The sequence below is a fragment of the Castor canadensis genome, chromosome 12, assembly GCF_047511655.1.
Source record: "Castor canadensis chromosome 12, mCasCan1.hap1v2, whole genome shotgun sequence".
Taxonomy (NCBI): Eukaryota; Metazoa; Chordata; class Mammalia; order Rodentia; family Castoridae; genus Castor; species Castor canadensis.
In genome coordinates, this window is record NC_133397.1 from 88,958,061 (window position 1) to 88,979,884 (window position 21,824).

At 43.9% G+C, this 21,824-nt stretch overlaps 1 protein-coding gene across 8 annotated transcripts in view; it reads left to right on the forward strand.

Annotated features, from left to right (window-relative positions):
- Nucleotides 1–21,824, forward strand: part of Il1r1 (interleukin 1 receptor type 1) — a 74,467-nt gene that overhangs the window by 20,078 nt on the left and 32,565 nt on the right. For 4 of the 8 annotated variants that reach the window (XM_074050438.1, XM_074050437.1, XM_074050433.1 and 1 more), the window contains exon 2: nucleotides 21,161–21,237. The exons of 2 other annotated variants lie outside the window; for them this stretch is intronic. The gene's annotated coding sequence lies outside the window, so the exon portion shown is untranslated. Of the gene's footprint in view, nucleotides 1–10,761; nucleotides 11,033–21,160; nucleotides 21,238–21,824 lie in introns of those variants that run through there. 2 more of the 8 variants (XM_020157395.2, XM_074050434.1) reach the window with 2 other exon arrangements.

Sequence of the window (21,824 nt, forward strand, 5' to 3'; positions counted from 1 at the left end):
CCAGTAAGGACTTCAGACAATGTAGGTCTGTGTGTGCATGTCTGTGTGCGTGTGCGTGCACACATGCATGTGTGCAATATCTAATGGTGACAGCTAATGGCTTGGGATACTTATTTTGCAGTGGGGGAGGGGAAATTTCTTTGGCAGTAGTGATTTGAATTTTAGTAGTATAGGAGGAACAAGAAAGACATATTGTAGTTGTTAAGACAGGAAATGATTCAAGTTTGGATAAAACTTTTCAACAATGAAAAATGGAGACAAACAGAACTACTTTGGCATGGCCATAATTAAATGGAATTCTAAGTTTTTGTAAAGAGTGTTGTGAAACTTCACACTGCAAGCTGACGTTTTTTTTCCTTTTAGGACTTTATTATCTTTGAGTAGTGTTTAGACTCTAGTTCCTGATACTTCTTCACAGAACTGACTAAGTTTGCTGCCCTCTCCCACAGAGATCAAGTTATTTATCCGTTTCATACTTGCTTACTTTAGGATTGAGTGTTTGTGCAAAAATACCCTGCTTTTAAAATGTGGTTTTGGCTGGTGTTTTGGAATGAGGAACTTATCACTTGTGGTGACTGTTGTATGCTCTTTCAGCCAGCAATATTGGCCCACTCTTTACCAGAAAGCTCACTATTTCAAAATGATATCACACTATGAGTTGATACCCAATAAATCCCCAGTAAGATTTACTTATTTGCATAGTATTACTCAGTTAAAATATTTATAGGGACAAAAAATTTTGTAATTTTCTCAATAACTCTGTGGCGTAATGGGGCAGGCAGTATTAATGCCTATTTCATAGATTCACAAAGCCTGGGCATATCACCCAGATGTGGGTAGTGTATGGAGATAACGATCATCTCTATCACTGAGTATGCACCTGGCAATGTAAATTCTTTTAATGAATTAACTTATTTAGTCTTTACGGCAACCCAATAAGATGGGCACTCTTAATGTAGCTGTACATTACTTAATGCTGTATGTTCTGGAAGTGTGTCCTTAGGTGACTTTTGTCTTTGTATGAACATCATAAAGTGTACTTACAAAAGCTGAGATGCTTATGATGTCATTGGATGATATAGTCTTATGGGACCACCTTCATATACATGGTCCATTATTGACCAAAATGTCATCATGCAGCACACAACTGCAACATGATTTTACCAGTGAGGAAACAGACTCAATGAGAGAAATCAAGTGACTTGCTCAGAGCCCACAGCTAGTATGAGGGAGAGCTGGGATCAGAACTGAGGTGTAGATTCTATTGTCTATGCTCCTAATATTCATTCCACTATGCTCCCTCTGGTTCTAGAAATCAAACCTCCAGCTCCCACACATTCTAAGGTATTTTACAAGCAATGGTGCCACCACAGTGGGTGATGGTGGAATGCTGAAAGCAGCAGTGTGAACAAGAATGTCCAGCAGCTTGGAGAGTTCGGTTACTCTACTCACTGCGTAACTCGTGGGCAAGTTCCTTTGCCTCTCTGGGACATCTATTGCTGTCTACGAAACAAGGGCTGTTATGCCATTCATGGTGCTCTGAGCATTAGGCGTGCTGTCCTATTAAATGTCTAACTCATGGTCAGACACATAGTAGGTGCTTGATTCTTACATAGTTCATTCCTCCATACATTATTGGGCATGGTTCAGATGACTAGTTAAGAAAGCTGGGTCATGCCAATTGGAGATGGTACTGGTGATTTCACATTCCTTTCTGGGGAATTCAGGATGGGACTCGTGCTACCTAAAGAGCGGCTAAAATCTCAATGTGTCTCGGACAGTTCCTTATGGGTGAGGCCCATAGTGGCTGCTGTTCTGTGAAATATCATTGCCAACTATGGATTTTAGGTGAGGTAGCTGGTGAGGAGGGAGACCCCCTCCTGACCTCTTGGTTTGCCCTTTGGCTTTTCCCCTAGGAAGATACTTCCATAATCTACCCAGTGCTCTCTGTGAGGCTTTTTTATGTAGAGCAGAAATTCTCAAATTTTCATCTAAGGGCCTTTGCACTCTTAAAAATTACTGAGAATGTTAAAGAGCTTTTGTCAGTATGGTTACTTCTACCGATATTAACCATATTAGAAAGTAAAACTGAGAAATTAATACTTTTTATGGATCACTAAAATTTCCAACAAACTCATTACCTGTTAATATAACAACATCTTTTATAAAATAATTCAGTCTTAAAACAAACAAAACAAACAAAAATGAGAATTGTAGCATTGTCTTACACCATTTACATTGTTATGGAAATGTTTTTATGTTTTGTTTAACAACATAAAACATAAGACAGTTGAATTCTGATCTGCTTCTATATCTGATCTTTGAGATAGTATAATACTGTGAAGCCTCTGAAAACTCCACTGAACACTTTTGAGAGAAAGTGTATGAAAAGGCATACACCATCTTTGAATTATTATGAAAGTAGTTTTGACCTTGATGACCTTCTGAAAGGGTTCCAGGGACTTTTGAGAACCCTAATATAGAATATCCTTTTCTCTTTAATTATTTTTAGGTATTTTAATTTTTAATTGACACACAATACTTTTAACATACTTACAGGGCACAGTGCAATACTTTAATACAGGTATGCAATCTATATTGATGAGATCAAGGTAATTGGTATCACTATCACCTGAGACATTTAAGACCTCTTTGTGTTGGGAACATTCAAAATCCTCTCTGCTAACTGTTTTGAAACATACAGTTACTTATTTCAGCCACAGTTATCCTGCAGTGCTATGGAATATTAGAAGTTACTCTTCTTATCCAATGTACCCTTGTACCCATTAACCATCTTCTCTCCTCTTCTGACCCTTCCTCACCTCCACTGACCACTCTTCTATTCTCTTCATCTATGAACTCAACTTTCTTAGCTTCCACATGTGCCAACATGTGGTATTTGTCTTTCTGTGTCTGACTTCACTTAACATAACATATATTTATGGCTCAATAATATTCCATTGTGTTTACCACATTTCCTAGGTGTCAGTGGACACCTAGGTTGATTCCATATCTTGGCTTGTGACTAGTGCTACAAACTAATAATTTCTAGAACATTCTCAGAATTGTCTCTTAACTTATCCTTCTGATGCCTGTGTTCAACTAGTGATGGTTGCTGATGATTCTTCCTTTAAGATTCTTGGACTTGGCCACCCTGGAGACAGTGGATTTGGTTCTTTGGTCTTGAGGTGCCACCATTCTCCTTCCTTTCCCTTCCTTCTTTCTCCACTCACAGACATTCTTTCCTTTTCACTCCCATTGGCAACCTTGGGAGTTTATCTCTTGGCTGGTGTCTCATAACTGGTCTCTCTGCCAGCATCTACCAGGCTGTTCTTACCTGATATCAGTGATTAAGGCTGGTTATGCTTTATAGAGATTTCAAGAAGCTTCCTAACCTAAATTGAAAGAAAAAGAATGGACGTGTAAATAATCTTCACTGAAGAAGAAACCATTAGCAAATTTCTGTGGTCAGCCAAGATTGAGTAATAGGGCCTGGATTTACTTTCTCACCAGAAATAGCCACATAACTGGACAAAATACATGAAGCCAAGTCTTTTTTTTTTTTAAACATACTCCATATCAGTGATGGAAGACCGTGATTCCTGAGAGACAAGAAATAGATGGGTGAGCCCTTGATTATTCCTGTTTCCTGGCATGAGTTTCCAGGCCTTAGTATAGGGAAGGGGGACCCAGACATAGCTCAGAAGATTTCCTGTGTTGATGGGATAAGGCTCAGAGCCAAGCAGGCCAAGACAGGTATAGTTCACAGGAAAGGAAACTGCTGCAGAGAAGGAGCCCTTCAGAGACCTCCAGAGGGTCCCACTTAGGAATTCAGCAGAGTACTGACCTGCGCATGTATGTGAGAAAACCATCTGAGTCCAGAAAATGAACCACCCCAAAGGATCAGATGAAATAGCGGTCAAAGCCAGGAGCACCTCTTATTCCCACCAGTCAGACTGGCAAATGTCTACTTCATAGGCATTTGGGAGAGGACTTGGAATGGGGCAAGAGATGCCCACACTGAGTGCTGCTGTAGTCCTGCTGAGCAAGTCTTAAAAGCAAGATTACAAACAAACTGTTTCCAAGAATTCACATAAATCACAGAACACGAAAACATACAGCATCCAACAAGTTAAAATCCACAATGTTTAGTATCTAACCAAAATTACCAGCTAGTAAAAGCAGCAGGAAAAAAGTGACGAGGAAAATAGTCAAGCAAAACCAAGCACAGACGAACGCAGATGTCAGAATTAGCTGAAAGACATTAAAACAGTTATTATAAGTGTATTTAATAGAGAAACACAAAATGTAAAACCACACTTATATTTAACCTTTCCATAAAGAAAGCTCCAGGCCCAAGTAACTTCTTTGGTGAATTCTACCAAGCACTTAAGAAAGATATAATTTCAGTTCTACCTAGAAAAATTGAAGTGCACTCAGTTGTTGTCAAATCGTGTGTAGCAACACTCCAAGTTCTGGGAGGCCAGCACTACCTGGATATCAAAAGGAGACAGGGTACTGAATTGAAGCTTCTCCAAGCTAGGACTGCTTTTCCACGTCCTTATGTGTCCACACGCACCTCTTCCCATGGGCACCTTCTCTCTTAGAGAATTTTTTTTGTGTCTCAGCACTTAGGTGCTGAGATTTAGTTAGAAATCCACCAAGTTACTTGACACATACATAGTTAATATGTCCAAGGACATAGTAACAGGCCAAAGCAACATAAATGACTTTTTCTTAGAGAATAAACAGAAAGGAATGACAAAAACATTAACATGGTAAGATTTTACAATTTGGTTTGGGATGTAATTGTTCTTCGATCTCTGCTATTTTATTGATTGATTGATTGATCACGGTACTGGGGGGTTGAACTCAGGGCTTCATGTTTGCCAGATGTACTACCACTTTGAGCCACTCTGGCAGCCCTTTTTGCTTTGGTTATTTTTGAGATAGGTTTTTGGTGTATGCCCAGGCCAGCCTATTCGTGTTGCCTTGAGTAGCTGGGATGACAGGCATATGCCACTGTGCCCAGTTGTAGGTTGAGATGGGGATCTTGTGAGTTTTTCACCAGGGCTGGCCTCAAACCATGATCTTCTGGAACTTCACTTCCTAAGTATCTAGGATTACAGGCTTGAGCCACTATGCCCATCCTGGTATTTGATTTTTAATCAAAAGGTAGTAAGTATTCTGCTGATTTAATGATGCTGTGACTATCAACCATATGTTGCCCTTATAAGAGATCATGGCAGGGGCAGCAGATGTTTGGGACAGTACTTACAATGAAAATCCTTTTACAACTCTCTTTAGCTGGGCTGTTGACTCCTTCTGACATTCTGGGGATTGATCTAATTGTATCTGAATGTTTGGAGACAGGGAATGGACAAATACCCAATGCCCCTCCCTTCAAAATGCATAGATTCCTATCTCTGAAAATCTTATACTTACTTTTACTAAAAAAAAAAATTCCCAAAATATAGACACTAAACCATATATTTACAAAGAATGTAAGGTAATGTAATTACTACATTAACTAATGAATGTACAGTAATTGTAATAGTGTACAAATCGAGTATCTAAAATATAGAGAGGACAGGATTAGCTGGGCAATAAAGACAGGCTGAATGATGATGTGGTTGATTGAAAGGAAGGCAGAAGGATGTGAGGATTTTTGCTCGGGTATAATTTAAAACAAGCAGACTGTCCATTTTGGATGAAGATCAGCTTTCTAGACGATGACCTTTGTTCAAGAAGCCCTCTGTCTCCTAGACTTTAAATATCAATGTCCAATAGAATATTTTTCAGTGGTAGTGTCCCATATCTGCTCTGCCCAACATGGTAACTGCTAACAACCTGTGCTAACTGTGCTCTTGTATGTGTCTAGTGCCACTGGGGAACTGAATTTTAAATTTCATTTAATTTTAAATAACTTAAATAGGTACATGTTTCTAAAGACTACATGTATTGGATAGCACAGATCAAGAAACATGGGAGGGAATCCTTATAACTACCTCCTGACAGCCCAGGCCTAAGTCACACTCAGCCCTCTTTGGGTCTGACCCAGTTTCTGGATCCTGGGTCTTTTATGTTATTACTAAGCAATCAAGATTACAGACTTACACTACTGTCACTCTCATGACGACTTAAGGATCAGTGGTGGTACCCTCCTCTGAGGACATACCAGCTTATAAACTGAGCTCAGTGGCAGGCTAACTGTCGCAGAGTTGGATCACATTCTAGGCCCTTCAGACAGTGATTTACTTATGAGAATGCAAGTGGCAAAGAAGCAATCATTGGCTCCATAGCCTCTTCTCTCAACCCTTGGACTCAAGGCCAAGGATCTTCCCAGCCTCCATCTTCCCTTGGAGAGGTCATGGGTAATAGTAATTATTGTTGGATGGAGGTTTCCTGCGGTTGAGTTGTTCCCAATTTACCCCCCAAATAGACAAGAGAAGCAAGTGGGTGTTAACATAATCTTTGGGTATTAGATAAATGATTCCACAAATGTGGTACACTTGAGTCTCACCATATTATTCTTCAGCTTCTGTTTTTAGAAGTAGTGGCCTACTTTTCACTCTTCCAAGTACCTTTGATTGTGGAGGCTTACTTCTTCTAGGTTGCACTATTTCTTAGAAAATCATCAAATAACAACACTAGAAACCAAATCATTCAAGTGGTTAGCACTTATCAGTATGTGGTTATAGCTACTTCTGATACTCAAAATCGTACACACAAAATTAAATCTATTTGGCCATCTCATAGCTCTGATTTTTCTTTTGTTTGCTGGTGAGATTGTCATAATGTCATAATAATAATCTTAAGCAGGTCCTCTGTAATTGGAGAAGAAGAGATGGATGTTGTTTTGATCCGAGAGACCTGACATGCTAGTTTACTTAAATGGGACAGGATGGGCCATGGGGAACCATGACACGTTCCTGAGTATGTCATTGTTTTGCTTATCCATTATTGTGCTACAATACATCCTGAAACTCTGCGACTTAAAACAACACTGTATTATTATCTCTTAAGATTTCATGGGTTGATGGAGCTCAGTTGGGTAGTTCTCATTTGGGGCCTCTTATGTAGAGGTCATCAGACAGCTGCTGACTAGAGTTGACTGGCCTGAAATTCAAGAGGGTACACTGTCATGGCTGGAGATTTTTCTGACTGACAGCTGAGGTGGTAGGCTGACACCTGCACATGGCTGAGGTGGCACATTTACATGGCCTCCATGTTACTTGGGCTTTCCAACAGTGTGTCAGTCTGAGGACAGTAGTATTTCTAACCTGCCAGTTCTGGGCACCAGGGGTGAGTCTTCCAAAAGGCCCAGGGAGAACCTGAGAAGTTTTTTATGATTGGGCTCAGAAGTCCTAGAAAGGAGTTATTTTATTGATTAATTGGATGAACAAGTCCCTAAAGCCAGCCCAATCTCAGGGGGAAGGACTGCCTTTTGGGTGTCAATAGATAGTTTGATTACTGGTGCTGAAAGTTTTGTGTGTTAGTGAATTCATCAAACAGAAGACAGATGGTGAGAGGGAGAGAGAGAGAGAGAAAAGAGACTTACCAATCTGTTTCTGTTAGCAGTACTAGGAAGTTACCAAGTCTATTGGCCTCTGGAACATGCTGTGCTGCTTCTGTGTTAATATGTGATGTAAACTAGGTGCAAGAAACCTCTTTCAGTCATTGCCTTCATTGAGCAAGATTAAAACTGCAACAGAGCAAAAAATTGAACTGTCATCGCTGTCCTCTTTTCCTGTTCTTTAAAGGAGGTTAAGAAATGGTTCCTCGCCTTGACAGTCCCATGATATGTTACACTAGCTCATCAGCTCTCATCTTTAGCACACTGTGGCTTTCTGCTTGGTAAAGAGCTTATGAAATCAGAGTACTTTGAATGGAAAAATGATCACAGAAGCCCATGAACGAGTGTTTAGAGAATAGGAGAGTGTTGAGCCAGTTAAATTGAGAAGCTGCAGTGCAGGAGGTCATGAGAGATGTAGGTAAGAAAGCAGTTTTCTGAAGGTCAGTAGATGGAAAATGTGTGAGGGGAGCAGAAAACTGGGCTGTACTAGGAAGTCCATCTGGGACAGTGGTTTTAAATCTATGTTGTGGTTCTTTGAGAGACTAGTGGCAGCTCCATAAATAGAAAAATAGGTGCAGCAAGCTAAGAATCACAGAGGCTTTGTGTGTGAGAATGTAATTTTCTTTATTTCTCTAGCAATTGAAGTCAACTTTACATAGGAATTCTCATTCCATCTGATGGCAGAAACAAATCTCACTGATTCAGAGTTTTTTCATGTCCACTGATTCCACTGGTTCTAACTGGAAGTATTTGGGGGTACTGAGTGTGGAGGAGATGGAGATGGTGAAGGCTTATCCTGGTTTCTGGGGATGGATTCAGGTTCACAGGTCATTCTGTGATCTTACAAACTCCACCTAAAATCATGCCAGTCCCTCGAACTGCACTTGCTAGGGCTTTTCAAGTATTGACCAGCTCTGGCTCCTCTCAGTCCCCTTGGAGGGTTTAGCACTGGGATATCCTGAACTCTGTAAGACAGCCATTCTCAGGCCCAAGCAGCTCTGCTGCCAGGGCTGATTTTGGTTCAGGCCAGGCTGGACATGGCACTTTGCTACAACACTGGCAATGCCAGGGGTCTTCCTGAGAAGCCAAGCTTTATTCTCTCTTCCAGGAGTCACTATCAGTTTCTTCCCTCAAAAGGAGGCCAGGGCCACTATCAGTTTCTTCTCTCAAAAGGAAGCTAGGGTTTCTTTTGCTTGGTGATGGTGAAGAGTGGGGTGCTGGACCACCTCTCAGAGACCTGGGGTTTAATAAACACAAGCCATCCCAATCTGCTCTGTCTTTCCTTTCTGCTGGTCACCTCTGTTCCTTCTGGTGGGAAAAAGCAGTTTTAAACCACCATGTATATTCTTCTGGACTCCAAGGTTTATGATATAAACTCTATGGTCTCAGTTCTTCAACACTTGGACTTTGTGAGCACAAAAATATTTTCCTCTCAAGCTTTTAAGCCTGGTGTTAATGTCCATGAAAGAAAATCCTTCAAAATGTTCTCCCACGACATGGGCCATGGGAAATGCTTTATGTTTCAGACATCAGCTTATGTCACTTCAGTTCATTGCAGGTATATTATTGGAGTTTCCCCGGACCCCAGCAACTTACCAGGTGGGGGACTGGCTGAAATCCTCAGAGGGTGAGGTCACTTTTTAGGAAGGTGGCCTGGGTGTGATGGGAGACAGTCAAGAATTCCCAATGATAAGCACATTTCAGAGGTGGGAGGATAGTGAGAGACTTTCCAGAAGGGTAAGGGTGCTACTTCTGTTTCTGGAAAGTTTTTTTTCTAAGCTGTAATCTCTGTATTGCATCATCAGCACGCACAGGAGGTGTTAGTGGAGTGTTACGCTGAAGTTTAGGATGTGTTTGGAGCGTGTGTGTGTGTGGTGCTGAGAACTCCGCAGAGAGGGATGCAGGGGTGACAGTCTCTAGCTTATGGGAGACTCCAATCCAGGAGGTGAAGTGAGGCAGGTGTACATAGGAGTTACCTAAAGAAAGGAAGCAAAGGGAAGGAGATTCAGGGCAAGTGCTCAGCACAGCTAAGGGAGGGAGGAGATGACCTCAAGGTCCCAGGAGAGACCTTCAAGATTATAAAATAAGAACGGGAGTTTTCAAATCTCATACTGGAACGGGTATTTGAGAGTCCCACGTGGGTGTACAAACCTGTATGTCTAGTGGGACACGATTGTGATGTGGGTGGGGGGAGGGGTCAACACTTAGAAAAAGGAGAGTCCAGTATCCAGTGTGCCTGTAGTTACTCAGGAGGCTGAAGCAGGAAGGTCACTTGAGCTCAGTGGGGTAGTGTGTGTGCGTGTGGGGGGGGGGAAGTGCAATTTTAATTTTTATTAGTTCTCCCCTCCCCCAGTCCTAGGTGCGACCTTGCCTGGCACTCATTTGTATGACCTTGGCCATTCATTTTCCTGAGTGTGAATTCTCCTTGTGGAAGTGAGTGGGTTTTAAGTTGTGGCTCAAGCAGTAGGGCGCCTGCCTAGTAAGTTCCTAGTAAGTTTGAGGCCCTGAGTTCAAATCCCAATACCGAAAAAAAAAAAAGAAAAAAAATCAAAAAACAGTTTCGGTCTAGTATCAAGACCACCGTAAGACAGTTAAACTGCTTTTTCATGAATCAGCAGATAACACTTGCGCAGTATCAACTCTGTGCCCCGCACAGATTTATGCTAACTTCTGTAACCACAACATGAGATGGAGGCTGTTAGGAGCGTTTCTCACAGAAGAGGAAACCAAGGTACAAAAAAATCTAGCTACTCTTCCAAGTTCAGGCAATTAGAGCCCGGAGCCGCGCCCCAGGCCACCCTGGGCACCGCAGCGTCAGCGTTCGCCTCGGAATCTGATGCCCGGTGGTTGCCAGCTCAGTTCTCACTGGGTGGGCGAAGTCTGGTCGCGATGGCTAGGTGACCTGTCCCAACTGACCTTGGTGGGGCCGCCTCTGTTTTCCGTGGAGGAGCCGGGCGGTGGTTTGGGAGCGCCCAGCCCTAGCAGGGGCCCCGTAGGGATACCCGGGGCAGGGTGGCGTCGGGAAGGGGATGTCCAGCTTCTCCCGCTCCCCTGGACGGACGGCCCGTGGGGGCACCGGGCCAGTTCGCTCCCAGCCCGAGGTCTGGCGCTGCCTGCTGTCCCCGCCCGCTCTCCGCCCCCGCGGTGGCTGGGCAGGAGGAGCTGGAGCCGCGCCCGCAAGTCCCAGGCCGCCAGGGCGGGCGCCTCTCTTGCCCGGAGCCCCGAGCCGACTCGGAGCGCTCGGCGCTGGCCGGGACGAGCTGGAGAGCGGCCGGGCCCCGCACTACGTCCCGCGCGCCCCCCGCGCCCCGCGAGCGGCAGGAATGTGACCGACGCGCGCCTGCGCCCCGGAGCAGTCCTCGCTCCGCTCCCAGGGCTTGGCCTCACCAGGCTGGGCGGGTTCCGCCGCGGGCTGCGATCCCCACACTCTCCACTGGGACACCCGAGCACACCCAGGTAGGAGAAAATTGGACAGTTCCGTGGATGGGTTGAGTGGGGCGGTCAGTGGCCTTGACTCCCGTGAGTGTCCTTCCTAAGTTGCATTTGGCTGTGAAAGTTGTTGTGTACTATGGAGAGGATGTTCTTTCCCTTCCTCCCCTCCCCCCTCTTTCTCCTCCTCCTCCTTCTTCTTCATCCCGCTCTCTCTCTCTCTCTCTCTCTCTCTTTTCTCTCGAAGCAGTAGTAGGGCTTAACTCTTTTGGGACCTTGCCAATCTTTTTTTGAGGTTTGTTCTAGGTAGGTGTGTCTCCCTGTTTAAATTGTTTCCAGGCCTGTGATCTGGCCAAGTTCAACTGGTTCAGGAGGGTCCTTAGGAGTTTAGGCTCAGAAGAGTCAGTCTCCTTAACAAGGAATGAATGTACTACAGGCACTGGGTAGGGTTATTGTCCCTTCAGGTAAAGGCTGATGCTGGACAATGTGCTATAAATAGGTAGACACCAAGAGAACACATTGCTACAAGTATGCCTAGCACTTCACAATTTATGAGGCCTTTTTTATATACTGCCCTTTTATCCTCCCAACACTCTTGTGAGGAAGGAACAATGATCACCCTCCTTTTTAGAGTGGAGGAAGCAGGACTGGGACAGAAGCTTAATTTGTTGGAGGACTGACACCTGGAAGGAGAGTCAGCCCTCAGGGCTCCAATTGGCCCCTCCTCCACCCCTTCTTCTTCATTATCTTCTGATGCCCCCAGCAGTCCCTACCTCTCAGAGCTTTCTCCCCTACTGGCCAGGGGGGAAGAAGGCTCACTCTGATTGCTCCCAGGGGCAGCTCTCTGCAGTGCTGCCTGGGGGTAGGGGACTCTTATCAGATGCGCACATTCTGTGGTTTTAACGCCACATCATAGGAACTAAGACAAGGCATGCCATCATTTGGGCCACCGATATCGATATCGGAGCCAAGGTCTATCTGTCATTGGAATGTGATGCCAGGTCCCCATGGCTTTGAGCCAAGCTTCTGAAGGAGGTGAATATATGAAATGGAACTCCATGACTGTGAGCCAGGGAAAGCCAGGGAGTGGTCGCTTTCCACCTTTGCTACCTAAGCTTACCAAACTCCTCTTGTGGCATTTTTGTCTTTCTTGATCTCCTCTTAGTATCCTATTTAATATTTCATTTACTGTTTTGTTTTCCTATCCTACATTAACTTTTGTACTAGGCAGTAAGTGGTGCCTTTGGGGTAGGATTTGATGGATCGAGGGATGTGGAACTCTCATTTATTTACAGTCTCCGGGCTAGCTGCCATTCTGCTGTATGGGAAGTACTGCCTGTAGCGCACCCTTGGATGGCTATTGTGCAGTACAAGAAAGGACATTTGAGCTGAATTCTCAAGTGACCTTAGCCATGCAGGATCAAACTTCCCATTTCTAATGGGCTCGGTGGTGCCCTGGGTGTTGTAATGCGACATCTAGATGTTCTTTATGGTTCTGAAGCCCGTAACATCTTCACCATTGATGAAACACTGCCTAATTTTATTTATTAAAGAAATGATTATTGAATACCTACTATGTGCTGCACACTGTGGCAAGTAGTGGAGAGAGAGAAGTAAATAAAACAAATGAAAATACCTGTCCTCTCAGGTACCTGAGTGCTCATGGTAGGACACGGGATATTGAAAGACTGAAAGTCTCTCTTCATAAGGTGGTTCTTTGAAATCTGCCTGTTTGCACAGAAAGTGGGTATGGGTGACTTGACACTATGCAGCATCTGCAGTGGAGAGAACAGGGGACAGTGGTCATAGATGCAGTCTGTGGTCCCCTAAAGAATAGTAGGGGTACTGAGATATATGCTGTGCTCATGGGCCAGGGCAAATAGAAAACTTGTGACTGGGATACATCAGTGCAAGATGGGAATCTGCCTGGCTGCAAGCAGAGATGTAGAGAAAGATGCCATAGTCAAAGTGGCAAAGCTGGACCATTGTAGTGAAACTGCAAAGGCAAGGGGAAGTACAGAGATCCTCAGATTCTTATGCCTCACCACGGTTCCATTGTGAGCTTGCCAGTTCAAAGGAGAGAGGTTGTCAGGAGCACCTGTGACTTAATGACCATGGCTGGGCCTCACAGTGCTATCCAGCTGTTGCTGTGAGTGGGTGCTTGGTGTGCATTTTCTCTCTCCAGGGTGGTTAAGTGGGCTTGTGATGCAGGAGGATGAGCTGTGGTATTAGCAGCTTTATGCTCCTCTGACTGACCCCAGGAAATACTGCTGCAGTCTCCTGGCCACACCTGGCACATGACAGCAAGTAGAGGGCCCCTGCCTCAAGTGGTCTCACCAAATGTTGAGAGAGGCTGGGGCTCTTCATGGTCCCTGGTCACCAACACACCTGGTCACCAGCATACTTTTGAATTCTGTACTGTCTTTTCCTCATATATGTCCAGTGGCATTCATGTGGCAGAGTAATGGAGGCATTTTTCCATCTCACATATTCTGGAAAGGATTTATGTATGAGATGTCATAAATTAAAAGTAGGATGAAAGGAAAACAAGAGTGGAGATGAAGCAGAGCCTGAAATGACACTAAAATGTATAAAATGTGAACCTGGACTGAGGGTGTAGTTCAGCAAGGCCTTGAATTTGATCCCCAGACCATAAAAATAAATACACAAATAAATAAGTAAATAAATAAATATGAACCCTGATGGCTTAGATGCATGCAAAGTTGCCCACATGGGATGAAAATGCCAAGGTAAGCCTGAGTCCCTATCCTGACATTGTCAGAGACCCTTGAGAAGTGCAGGAGTGGGTGCTGAGCAGACAAACTACATCTCTGGCATGTGACAGGCACTGTTGTTTTAAAAGCCCCCCCCAGGTGGTTCTAACTTGGAGACAAGGTTGGCAATATAAACATATTTTCTTGCAGGCAGTAGTGGGGAAGGAAACTGGGAGTACCCAGCTGTCAGCGTCTTCAAGATAAAAGTGAAATAAATGCTTGGGAAAAATAAAAGCATTCTTGGTACAAAGTCAGGTGGGAACTTTGTCCTGGTGGTCTTCACTAAAGAGGTGGGAACAGCAGCTTTTAAGCTGTCTCTTGAGATGACCTGCACTGCATGTGCCCTTTGGTAACCACAGTGCAGCAGGAGCTAACGGGAGGGGTCTGGCAACTTGGCTCTGCACATCTGGCTTCCCCAACTTGAGAACTTAGGATACCCCCCAAAAACCCCCCAAAACCAAAAAAAACCCAAAAAGCAGTCATCACTCCTGCCAGACCAAAGGGTGATAAAAAGTTAGATGCTGTCACTTTTGACTGGCCCTTCTCTCTTCACTAAATACCCAGTATCCTTACCTTAATGGAAACATTTTTCCATTGTAAACTATGCATGGAAATTGTGCCATGAATATGCGTTTTATATAAATGTGGAATGGAGTGAGGAGCTAGGCTACAAACATTATAAGTGTGTTTCCCACTGGCATGAATGTCTGTGGGACACCTGGTGGTCATGCAAGACTGGACAAGTGTTCACTGAGCAGAACTGCCCTGCATTGTTCCAGATGTCCGGCACTTAGGGCTTTCAGCACTCACCAAATGGATGCTGGTCATCCAAAGTGTCCCCTTCTCCCACTGTTTCTGAAATGCTCCATTAGCTGCCATGTTCACCCTGATGAGAATGGCTGCCTTCCCCACATGGCTTGGTAGTAAGTGATTAAAGCACTTACGCAGAGACAGGACCTGAAATAGCAAGGCACAGGTAGGTAGAGTAGAAACTAGCCTTCTGGGATACACTTAAGAGTAAACCATTAAAGTATCACAGGTGGAAATGTGGATGGAAATCAGAATGAGGGGTGACTATTATGAGACACAAAGAAAATGGTCTATAGCCTGATGGAGTATTCTTGGTGCATACAGTTGTCCTAGTTTGTGGAATAGTTCACTTAAGGTTTGTGTGTTTCACTGTATGCATAGTTCACCTCAATAAAAAAAATTACACCAGGAAAACCAATGTGAAGATTCTTGTGGAGAACATTCTAGTCCTCTAGAATCTTCTACAACTTGAGAATAAGAGTTCTCTCACCTCACTGGAAGGGACTGCCCCTTTCCTGATTACAGCATCTTGTGACAGTACCACATCTCTCTGTGCCTCGTTTTCCCCTTTGCTCTTAAAACCCACGTGCCTTTGTTGAAACCACCAATCTTGTGGCTTTGAGCCATATAATAGTTGAATCTGAAGCCTCCTCGGCAATTTTTACTTGGTCTTTTTATCTTTATGATAAATGGATGAACAAGCCAAATCAATATACTGTGAGCTGAGTCTCTTATATTCACCTGCAGATGGGAAGATCATCAGTCCTGATGTTTCTTGGGCTTTCTGAGATGAGTGAGTTTGTTTTGTGCCCTCTGGTTTTGCTTGCTTATAGTTTTGTAAAGCCGTTTTCTCAGTGATAAACATATGAATGCTCAGTTGGGTTTTAGAATATCTGCATGTGCCATAGTGTGTTACAAGTCTCTGTAGAATGGCAGCATCCTGTCACATTTGGAGCACACTGTGGTGGTCCCCAGGCTTCTCTGTGGTCATTTCTACTTTCCCCTTCCCCCGATTGGATCCTTAGTAATTTAAGTGAGGTGGCTCAGTTGCCTTGCCCTGTGGGTGTGAGTTGTGGGCTCTGGTGTTCCCATTTCTTGGTTGGGGTTGTATAAAGATGACTTATGGGCATTTACGTAGGGTGCCACCTCTTAGATTTTACTGCCCAGAGAGACTCCTCTTGAGAAATAAAAAGCAGTTGCCCAACCTTGCACTGCAAAGTAGCTCACCTTACAGGATATTTCTTTGACACCTTTTACTTTATCCTAGACAGATCTTGGAGACTTTTCTTCCTACTTGATAATATGGCCATGTTTGTTCTAATATGAAAACTAACAACCTTCTTCCCAGAACTTTTTGGGTAAAATCAATGTCTCAGTGGGATTGACTCTGGATACCTTGACTATCTATAGAGTCTCCTTGGAAATATGTGGATTCTGATTTAAGAAGCAAGGGCTTGTGGAAGTATTGAATTTTAAAGTATTTTCTATAAACGTGTGGTTTTGTGGCATTGTAAGTTCCTTTTAGCCTTATCTCTCAAGCTGACATTTTGGTTTTAAGGTTGAGGACTTTTTTTATTTTTGAGTTTTTCTGATACGGTCTCACTATGCAGCCCAGGATAATCTGGAAGTTGAGTGATTCTCCTGCCTCAACCTCCAAGTCTATGGGCTACTACACCCAACTTGGATTACCTGTTTGAATACTTGTAATGATTAACAGAAGAACATCATAGATATGGACACAATTTCAGTACCATAACCCATTCTGCATTTCCGCTGACCTTCAATAGAACAAGTAGGTTGTGACATTTCATACGCTAAGGACCATTTTAACCCTTGCCTTTTACCAGGGAGTCATTCATGTCCACTTATGGGCGAACTATTTGGAGCCTAATTCTCTGAATATTCCTCTGTTATATTACATCTGCACATATATGCATATCAATTAATATTTGAGATGAAAATTGCATTAAATGATGCTGTACCTGTCTTTATGAGGCATTCTATGGAAAGGTAGAAGAGTACATAGGTATGAGGTGGAAATGAGGAAAGTATGCCCTAAGGTCTGAATGTGTCCCCTAAGATCATGTGTTGGAAACTTAATCGCCAATCCAATAGTGCTGGGAGGTGAGGCCTAATGGGAGGTAGGTAGGTTATGAGGGCTCCACTCTCATGAACGGATTAATGTTATTATCGGGGAAGTGAGTTCATTATTGCAGGAGTGGGGTAGTTATAAAAGTGAGCTCAGCTGTCTCTTGCTAGCTCAGCCTTGTTCTCTCTTGCCCATAATCTGCTGCCATGGGATGACACAGGACAAAGACCCTCACGAAATGCTGGCACCATGATCTTGGACTTCCCAGCCTCTAAAACCATGAGCCACATAAATTATAAATTGCCTAGCTTGAGGTATTCTGTAATAACAGCAGATAATGGACTATGTATGGTTAAGATTTCCTTACAAATTTCAAATTTGAGGTTGGTTCCGTCAGGTCCCTGGAAAGACAAAGAACCACCTCTTACTGTCTACTCATCTTTTTGGGTTTCTGTTGAGGTTTGGCTTCTTTACAACTTCTGGTAGACCCAAGGCCTGTCCTTTGGAGGGCTCTGCTCAGCAACCCAACTTGACATCTCCATGTTGAGGTACCTGTGAGGCTAAGAGGATGTGCTCACTGGGGACCTGCCCACCAATACCCCTCTCTACTTCAGGTACCTGGGACCCCTAGAATTATCTCTGAGAACATCCTGGGCTCCAATTCTAGGGCTACGCAGGTCTCTTTCCTGGGTAGCCACCGTGAACTCCATATCTGGGTGCCTGTTTGGTTTGTGGACATTCAGGTAAGGCTGTGTGGAGGGGTGTGGACTTGGATGTGTGGACTGGGGTATCTACTTTTGTGCATACTCAAGACTCCTCATAAGGTGGAAAAAGCTGGCAGGGAAGGCTAGAGAAGGAGCCTGGGAGATTGAGTAGCTAGAATCGGCATGAGCCACTGTGGACTTTGTCAACACCTGGCTTCTATCCTAGAAGGCAAGACTTACAATGTGGGGGAATTCCTTAAGAACAAGAAGGGAATTCCTCAAGATTGTGGGAAATTCCTCACTAATAAGAAGGTATTTAATAAATCAATGTTGTCATAAGTGCAATCCCCCTCCCCCTGCACTGGGCTGTAGAGAAAAATGCTTGGGGTCTTGGGACAGCCTCTTTTTTCCCAGTTGTCACTTTTCCTGCATTGCATTGAGCAAGGAATTTCTTGCAGAGTGACAGGAAGTTGGATAAAGTCAGTCTTTCCTGGAAGGGAGGCTTTTGTGGGGACTAATATATTGATTGTCAATCTTGTTCACAATTTCTAATTTTGTAATTTAATTCATGTTGAAGTTTTTCATTCTGAGTCCAGTAGTGTCTCAGTACAGAATACCAGACAGTGGTTAATTTATAAATAGTAGAAGCTTATTTAGCTCACAGTTCTGGAGGCTGGAAGTTCAAGACCAGGTGGCTGGATCTGGTGAAGGCCTTGTGATGCCTCATAAAATAGCAGGTCAGTGGAAGGGCAAGTGGGTGTGAGGGAAGGAGGTAAATAGCAGGATGGCCTTACTTTGTAACAAGCAACTCTCAAGAAAGAACACTTCACTTACTCCTGTGAGAATGAGCACGGTCTTGCCAGGGCAACATTAATCTCTTAGCACCTCTTAAAGGGCCCGTCCCCACCACTGCTACACTGGCAATTCAATATGAGTTTTGGCAAGGGGACTAACTATAGAAGTAGGAAATTGCTATATGCCTCAAATGTGTGATTTTATTTTATGTTTAATAAACAATAGCTTTGTATGTGGGCTTCATTTGCTGTGGCAGCATGTTTTGGTGTATAGACGTTCCCAGATATGGCATGATCATCAAAGAGTGATGGGAGTCATTCTTGGGCTATCTTCGCAACTGCTAGCTCTTTTGTATGATTGTCACCTAAAGCTAGAGTGCACTACAGTGAGTGAACAGGCTGCTGGAGATTGGGGTGACTAACCCTAGACCTCTAGTCACTGAGGTCCCTGCTGAGTGCCCCAGGAGGTGGAGCATCAGCATCTGTGTCACCGGACCTCAGCTGGAAAGTGCTATGGAGAGGACATTGGCCAGTCCAGGACATGTCATACATGGTGTCCCTAAGGAAAAAAGAGGGGAACAGTATGTTATGGCTTATTAATTTGTTGGGTGAGTTAGTTCTTTTCCTTTCCTTCATTGTTTTATTTTATGTGAAAAATAACAGTGGACTAACTCAGTGACTTTCTTATTGCTGATGTTTTCCAAAGATGTATTTTGGATTTTACTATAAACCATTTTTAAAAATCACACTGGACATGGATCAGATGCTTCTGAATAAGGGAATTTCATTTGCTCAGTCCTCCTTTTGCCATTAGCAGTTCTCAGTCACCAGTTCTATTCCTATTGCTCTCTTTCCTCAGAGTCATTCTCACTCCTAAGTCCTCCACCAGCCATGTGGACATGAGTCCTTTGTCTTACTCCTGAAGTAGGATCTATCTTCTCCTGTTTGATTCCTGGTTATCTCTACACCCCAATGATGGCTTTCCCTTGTGTTCCTATTCTCCACCCCACACTCAGTACTCGTATTGTTTCTTTGCTTCCTTTTATTCTAAGCAAGGTGTTGAGCCCTGTGTGTCTAATGCAAAGATGGTGGGTAAGTGGGTGGGTAGATGCCTTTCTTCCCTCCTTCCTTTCTCTCTTCCACAAGTATTTATTGTACTCTTAACCACATCAGAGACGTGTAGAACAGAGCCCTCCTCACAAGAATATGGGCGAGGGGAGAGTCTGCCCTACTTTCTTCCCTGGCCCAAGTTGGGGGAGCTCCCCAAAGCTGCCAAAGCTGGGAGTCTAGGGCACCTGTGCATTTCACCAGGGAGAGGTTTTGTGATTTGTGTCTCCTGCCTATGAAGGAGGGGGTGTCTGCAAGGGCCATAGGAGAAGTTTCTGATCACAATCAGCTCAGACCTGGTCAGAAGTCCCAGATGCTGCTGGACCAGGACAGGGAGGATTGAAGAGGCACTTGAGGGCAGAATGGCACAGTGCTTACAGACAAAACTTGGGGTGGGGTACCGAGAGAGCTAGAAAATGGCAGCTGACCCTCGTCCCTGGAATCCAGAGGGAGGGCAGGGAGGGTCAGTGCTATAGAGACGTCCTATTAGATGCAGACTGAAGGGTCATTTGCCTTGGGGCTTGGGGACTACATTTCAGAGGAGCAGAACATAGAAGGCAGACATCGGTGTGGTTCAGCGATGGATGAGAAGTGGAAATTGTGAGTGTAAAAATTTCCAAAGGAAGTTTCTGAAACAGAAAGGAAGAGGGAAAGGGAAAAAAAGAGCTGGGGAGTCTTCTCTGCAACAATTTTCCTGGGCCCTCCAAATAAATTCTCCCTCATGTCAATCCCTCTTTCCTCCCTGATTCTGCTCATTTTCCCGTGAAGCTCTCTCTAGAATTCTCATCAGGGGCAGTCATTCCTGAGGTCTCTCCTGGGGATTTGGAAGGACTTGTCCTCAGCAGGGGACAGGAAGATCTGGGAGTCTGTTCTGGTTTTGTGTTATGTGTCTCTGACAGCTTAATATGATGCTGTACCTTGCCACTTAAGTGTAGGGTGAATCATAGGTTGGGATTTAATATGTTTAGTCTGAGCAAAATGCTTAGCATTGAATTGATCAGACTGTTTTATAAATGGGCATTACAAAGCTTTATGCTGCTGCGTGCTAGTGGCTCACACCTGTAATCCTAGCTACTTGGGAGACTGAGATTGGTAGGATCATGGCTCAAGCCTAGCTTGGGCAAATAGTTCATGAGACCCCCATTCCCCAAAATAACCAGAGCAAAATGGACTGGAGGTGTGGCTCAATTGATGGAGTGACTGCTTTGTAAGCATGAATCCCTGAATTCAAACCCCTGTCCCATAAGTAAACAGATAAATAAATAAATAAAAGGCCTTATGCTTCAGCCTCACAAATCTTTTATAGATCCAGGGAAATGACTCAAGATATGAAAAAAATTAGACTATGAAATACTAAACGAAAACTGCAAAAATGAACAATGAATGGTGAACTATCTATAAGACAAAATGGTAAGGCAAACAGCTTTCTGGAAGTTACATAAAATTCTGTAATATGGGTTACAGGTATATTAGTGTGTTTGGTATAAGGAAGAGTGAGGACTCGGCGAGTGTACTTGCTCTTAAAGGGGGCCTGTGTATTTTTTTCTGGCAGGTGGCAAGGCCTGAGCCCTGTTTCCCATGTGTACCTGATGGTGATGTTCCCAGAGGGAGTTTGAGTCATTTCTGCCTATTTGTGCCAGGCAAAGTGCCATGTGTGAATGTTTAACCAAATCAGCTCTGATTGTCAAACTCTGTATTCCTCACTTCTGTGACTTGATTTCCTAAAAGTGTTCTGTCCTAAAGGACCGTGGGACATCAGCCTTTTAAACATTGGGTTCATTTTCATGAGCACCTTAAACCTTTGTGTTCTTTCTTGGGGTCTTGGTGATTTTAGGCCTCTTAATTCAAGCTTCACTCCTGTGCTCTTTCTTCTCCAGATAGACACGTCCTCTAAAGATGGCGACTCCCTTCTAAGAAGCAGGATCACTTCATATAGAACAAGGCCTTCTCTAAGGTAACAGGGTTGGGTCCATCCAGGATCCAAATTTTTTTACCTCAGCTTTTTCTACCTTCAGCTTCAAGTGGTCCTGGGATATCGTCCACTGTATGCGAGAATATTTTGTATGTATTGGTAAGATTTTCTTTGGGGGTAGCTCTATGGTTTTGTCAGATTTATTCTTACTTTTGTTTAATGATACAATGTTTGCACATATCTGTGGGGTCCTGCCATTTGCTGCGACATGGATGGAACTGGAGGACGTGATATTAAGTGAAATGAGCCAGGCACAAAAAAGACAAGTACCTCACGATCTTGTTCATATATGACAGCTAAGAAAAGCTGATTTCAGAGAAGAGTAGGAAAGGGGACTAGAGGCTAGGAAGGGAAGGGGTAAAGGGACAGAGGGAGGATTTATCAGATTTTTGAAGTAGTCTGGGACCCCACTGAGAGCTGTGCCTGCCAACTTTGCCAGGTCACCTGAACAATGCTGCAGTTGTGACTGTGAGCTGACAGTTCCCAAGGTGGGGTTGGAGGTCTTCCCAGTTCCAGCCATCCCAGTCCCTGCTGTCCATCCCCACTTCTCCTTTAACTGCATGCTCAAA